The 4,618-nt window shown below is 42.3% G+C and overlaps 1 protein-coding gene across 3 annotated transcripts in view; it reads left to right on the forward strand.

Annotated features, from left to right (window-relative positions):
• Positions 1–4,618, forward strand: part of LOC131879122 (tripartite motif-containing protein 2-like) — a 32,419-nt gene that overhangs the window by 1,767 nt on the left and 26,034 nt on the right. Inside the window, exon 1 of one of the 3 annotated variants that reach the window (XM_059225343.1) lies at positions 1,342–1,838. The exons of the other annotated variants lie outside the window; for them this stretch is intronic. The gene's annotated coding sequence lies outside the window, so the exon portion shown is untranslated. Of the gene's footprint in view, positions 1–1,341; positions 1,839–4,618 lie in introns of those variants that run through there. 3 annotated transcript variants of the gene reach the window in all.

Genomic DNA, 4,618 nt, shown 5'->3' on the forward strand with positions numbered 1-4,618 from the left:
AATATTTTTTTAATTCGTAGATTTTGGAAGATGATTAAAGAGCGTCGGGCAGTCGTGCTGGTCTTTCTTTCGTGGCTGCTCTATACTGTATTCGGTACTTCCTCAGCGAGTCGGTCAGAAAAAGCTTGGCAGTTGTTCTCAGCTGTTTCAAAACTTGGGCGCTCGCAGTTATTTTGTGAACTGTTCAGGTTCTGGAATATCAGGGATGCCAAAATGTTTGATTTTGACCAGGGTTGGTGGTCTGAAAATAGATTATTTTATACACACAGGCCACATGTGTGGGCTCTAACAAGACAGCGATTGAAATGAAGAGCTGACATCATGCTAGATTAGTAGTCGTTAGCTATGTGATTGTAAACGAGCCTGATTGGGCATTAATTAATCTCCGTCATTACCTTAAAATGCTTGAAAGTTGATTGACACCATGATCAAACCAATTGACAACGTGCCATGTCGTCGACATGAGCTGCGCCGGTTTTGTCGATGGATGGTGTTAAGGATTGAAGGACACCATTGTCTTACGATTGAGCAAATTTGGATTTTGGATTTGGATTGGATTAAGGTAAATTTTTCTGATTATAGTCGCATTAGACAAAGATATTTCATATTCGAATTAAGCAAAAATTTCGGAACAGAATTCGTTCGGATAGGGCAAAGCTCTCGGATTCGGATTCGCTTTGATCAGAAAAATTATGATTCCGTCGGATTGGGAAAAATTCTCGGATTTGGATTGCCAAAATTCACTTCGGATCGGATTCGGAGACCCTGTCGGATGCGATGCATAGCTCTGATTCGAATTATTCACTGCCATCAAGATATACTCAGCTATGGAAGTGTCAATTGTCATGTCAAATCATCTGTGTTTCACGTGACGTCAAGACTCAAGACATTTTACCTGGCCAAAGTTTGATCGCAATCGGATTAACCTTAAATACTGGAGGAGATGACCGAATCGTGGACTTCAGAGTCAGCAAGCCTATGTTTGGACCTGGATATCTGCGATCACTCTCAGCACATGAATCTTGGCCCAGCCAGGATCCCTTGTTCCTCCTTTCGCCTAGCTGAAGTGCTTCAGCTAGTTCGTTGCAGAGATCTGTGACAGAAAAATCCTCGCTGATCTAGCTCCCACTACTCCCACCGGATAGGCGCTCTAGCTTGAGAAAAGCACTGACCTAGCACTCAGTCGTGACGGGCAGGTTTTGGTTCATCCCCTGCCAGCCAGTCCTAATGTCTGGACTCGCTCTAGCTGGTTTAGAAAGGCAGGCCCAATGGAAAGGAAGGGGGAGGGCGTGCGCGCTTCCTCTCCGGGATTTCCTTTCAACCACCAACTTCAGTCAGTCAAAGTTTTTCAGTGCGCGCAGGCAAATCATAACAAACCAGACTTGGTGAGACAAGCACTGCACAAGACTGCTCACAGCACAGACAGAGGAAAACGAAAACCTCTCTCTCCTGGGCCTTGGGTTCCTATTTCCCAAACGACCCCACGGACCTTAACGGGATCCAAATTCAGAGGTAGAAATTGTGTAAGTTGGTCCTTCGAATTCCTGCACATAGACCCATTCAATTAACGAAGAGGACCCTTATTGGTGAATAAGTGTGAGTGCGAGCCAACTCCTTCGACTTCTGAGCCTTGCTTGATTGGCCGTTTTGCTTACAATTGTGTTGAACGGGTGGTGACATATACGTGCCTTCCTACATGGACGGAACAAAGAAAGACTTGGGCCCAGGGTGAATCGCTTAGATTGCAAGACTGATCAAGGCCGGAATTCCAGACTACTTTTGTCTTAGCAACTTTCCTGCTTGTATCGTCGTCAAGTCGCAACTCGGCATGTTCCAAGGTAAAGATCAGACCACTTGATTTTCACTATGCACCAGGCTAAGTTTCGTCCATGTTCCAAAAGCCACTTTCTACCTCTTCACTTGACGGTTAGAACGACTGGTTCTTGAATAACACGGTCAATCCTGTTGGGTCTTCGGCTGAGATGTTTTTGGGGGGATTCACTCATTCCTCGGGAGCCAGGAAACATTAATCTGAACGATTGGTGATCAAATTACTAGTAAGAAGGTTCGAATCATCGCTCTACAGTGGAGCCAGTCCATCCTCTAAGAATCGATAAGTACTAGTGGTAGCGCTTGAATAAATGTCGGCTGATTTCAATAGCTCATATTACCTCGCCGTCACTTTAACCTTGAGTGCGCTTTGAGCTTTGCGTGACCGATTTAATGTCGAGAAACTTTTTGATGCAAATCATTGTTTAGTTTTCATTGAGTGGGAAACCCGTGGAATAACAGTTGCAATGAAATGCAGGAAATGAACATGAGCTGAGTAAACATTTTGTTTTCGAATATCCGTCCCCTCTAAACAAACTCGCCGTTTGCTCTCCCCACCCAAATCATATCGGCTTTATCATTAGCCAACCAACTCTAAGCCAGTCATATTGACACGGTCTACCGCCTAGGTCAATTTGTTATTGCTAATCATGGCCGGGACGAATCGTAAATTGATGAAGAGTTTTTAACGAGTCCATTTAGATGCTTGGTTTTCTAAGCAATCAATTGTTTGTCATGAAAATTAGACATGTATATTTAGACACAAAGATCGAGTTTCATTAGGTGCCATTACCTCAATGTCTACACTGGCTTCGTGTTCACCAAAGAGCTTTTCTGATTTGCTGGAGTCATTCCATCTTTGAGGAGCTAACCTCTGAATGATCCCAAGCTCATCCCCATTTCCTGTCGTAGTTGAGAATTTAAACCAAGACCATACTGAAGCGTCTAGCTTAAGAAAAGTGACGCGTGCAAGGTGTATGAAGTAAAGACAGGCATCTCTAATTTTTTGTAGTAAATTGCAACATGAAATTCCACTTAGATTTCCAACAATTTCAAATTAGCTGATAGATTACAATCTTATCGGCATTTAAGATGAGTTTTGGCTCACTTAAAGCGCCATACACGACTAAACGTGAGTGAAGTTGTTTAAGTTAAAAGCCCCATATCCCAACTCCAGTGGACTTGAGAACGGATCTTGGATTGCCGTAATGTCTAATATGCGCGGGCTGTATTTTTTCCATGCATATTGATTATCACATTTATAAAGCTATTTAATCTAATTTCAAGTTTGGGCGACCATGGATCAAGCATTAGTAATTCACATGAAAGGCAACTAAATGAGGGTTTAATTGTCCTTTTCAATGCCCATTTTACTGGCTATTGTTATGTGAAACGTGCATTCTTAATGATAGGGTCGATGACCAAGAAAAGCCGAGAGGAGACTTGCTATTTTGCACTACGGACGAAGCTGTTTGACGCTCACTAAATTTTCTCTCCCACTATTGAGCTCTTCTTGAAGGACAAAGTCTCACAAGAGCCAACAATGATTTGCCAGAAATACGGCCCATGAAAATTCTCGAGTGCGGGAAATAGCTTTTTTTCGTGCTTCCAATGTTTACATACCACATTTACCTTTGTCAAGGTACGAATAAGATGGAATAGATCAACGTGATTGTAATGGAAGTAATAGCGATGATGATGATAATGGTGGTCATGAATGTTAATCCGTATTCTCATGAGTCATGTTTTCGACTTCTGTTGGAACATGTTTAGTAATACAATAATTGGAATGTCTTCTCGTGATAAGCTTTTCACGGCAAGAAAACTTGCAATTGCGGTTATGGAAATACTCGTCGTTAGGAAGGGCCGGTTGGAAACATGAATGTTTCTCGAACCTTGTTTATTCTTAGTTCAGGACTGACTTTTGAACAGGTTCATGATGAATATTGAATATATGATATGAAGCGCTTTACAACAAATACAAAAATTGTAATTGCTGAATAGCTTCTTGGCTTCCCCTTCATATTTTCTATTAATCGTAGTGCGGACACTTTCCACGGTTCCAATCAACTTTTCCCCGATAGCTACGAAAAATTTGACAGCCTACTAATGGTCCGATAACGCAGTGTTCTTGTCCTGATTCACCCCCCACAAGTTGGACAACTCAGTTAAAGTTTGACAAAGAAGGTCATGCAACCTATCTGGGTGAATTGAGGCGTTGCAAAATATGATACTGAAGGACATCTCAAACAAGATGCATTCATATTCGGCACTCCAAATGAATTAGTTCTCTCAATGCCAAGCGAGCAGAGTAATCTAATGCGTCTCTTTCTTTCGGCTGCATTTTCTTTCTGCGCCCAAAGGAATATCTGTGACCATGTTAGGGTTTTAGGTGAGATAACCACTAAGCTCAACTTTGATAGATAAAGTCCTGATGACCATTGAATGAAGACAAAATGAAGAGGATTTGACCACTGGAATCTTTGGCGCCTGAAGTTCGATTTAGTGCGCGGGGCTGAACCCAACGACGCAGTTTCGTCCTGGCCAGGATCGGGACAAAGACTACTAGATACGTAGATTAAAAAGCTGGTGACGCTGCGCAATTTTCAGACTGCCTTTGCTTGGTGTGCGTTTCATTTTAATATTGAAACTAGGCCTGCGTCGATTGAATGTCTTTTCTTTTTGATGCTTAATTTTGATGTAATATTCCTGATTGGAATCCTGAATTGGAAGGATACAAGANGATAAAATTGAGGTTGATACGTAGGACGCCGTACGCATGTACTAG

Source organism: Tigriopus californicus, chromosome 4 (genome assembly GCF_007210705.1).
Source record: "Tigriopus californicus strain San Diego chromosome 4, Tcal_SD_v2.1, whole genome shotgun sequence".
NCBI lineage: Eukaryota > Metazoa > Arthropoda > Copepoda > Harpacticoida > Harpacticidae > Tigriopus > Tigriopus californicus.